Below are 935 nucleotides of genomic sequence, written 5' to 3'. Positions count from 1 at the left end.
ATGAGTAAATCAATATGCCACTTTACTACTCACCAGGGTCATAATTCACCCTCCAGCCATATCATTGCTGCCTCGGTTGCTGTTTTTTGATCCTTTAGAAGGTATTTTATGTTTTCCAGACTTGATAATTTTTCACCCCAGAGGAAATTTTTGTCTGCATCAAGCCACTCCTTTGTTTCTATATCCTATATTTCTATATCCAGACCTCAGAACTGTGCTAAACAGTCCTGACTCTGGGCTTTCAGGAATGATAAAGCTTCTGTACTTTCCAATATGGAAGCACAAGTTAGAAAGAGCACCTCAAGAGAGAATAAACTGTAGAAAATAAGCATTTGGAAGTATTGCAGAAATTAACCAATTTCATTTCTTTCTTTTCTTTTCTTTTGTAATCCACTGGGGAAACAAACTTCTTCTACAAAAAAAAAAAAAAAAAAAAACAGGAAAATACCATTTTCATAATAAGTCAGGAAAGGTGTAAGTTTTCCAAGGGCGGTAGTCTACATGAGACATCTCTCTCATCGCTTCTCGGCCTTTTGGCTGAGATCAAGTGTGGAGACATCTCTCAGATTTTCTCCTTTATTTCTTTTGATAAGGGTTAATATTAACCTAATATTTCATTAATGTCAAGACATGGTATCCCCTGTTCTACCTCTCCGTTGGAAATAAACACTTCTTTTTATTATTATATACTCTTCTCCCCTTCCTGTTTACTTATGTTCTAGTGTCTTCTTTTTATTTCAGTCATTATCTGTCAGCCTTCCATGTAGTCCCAAGTTACATGTAGTTATAGATACACTTACTTATAGGTATGCCTATGAAAAATATACACACAGGAGGATATTTTTTTATCTTCACTTTTTTGGGAAGGTTGAAATGCTTTATAAATCTTTTTAATTCCTTTTTCTTGAATGCAAGTTAAGTACGGTGAGGAATTT

General features: G+C 34.7%; 1 pseudogene; it reads left to right on the top strand.

Annotated features, from left to right (window-relative positions):
• Positions 1–517: 517 nt before the first annotated feature.
• Positions 518–644, top strand: LOC113199123 (U2 spliceosomal RNA; annotated as a pseudogene).
• The last annotated feature ends 291 nt before the right edge of the window (positions 645–935 follow it).

Source organism: Urocitellus parryii, chromosome 2, assembly GCF_045843805.1.
Source record: "Urocitellus parryii isolate mUroPar1 chromosome 2, mUroPar1.hap1, whole genome shotgun sequence".
Taxonomy (NCBI): domain Eukaryota; kingdom Metazoa; phylum Chordata; class Mammalia; order Rodentia; family Sciuridae; genus Urocitellus; species Urocitellus parryii.
Note: the sequence above shows the minus strand (reverse complement) of the source record. Positions and strands in the feature narration are given on the sequence as shown.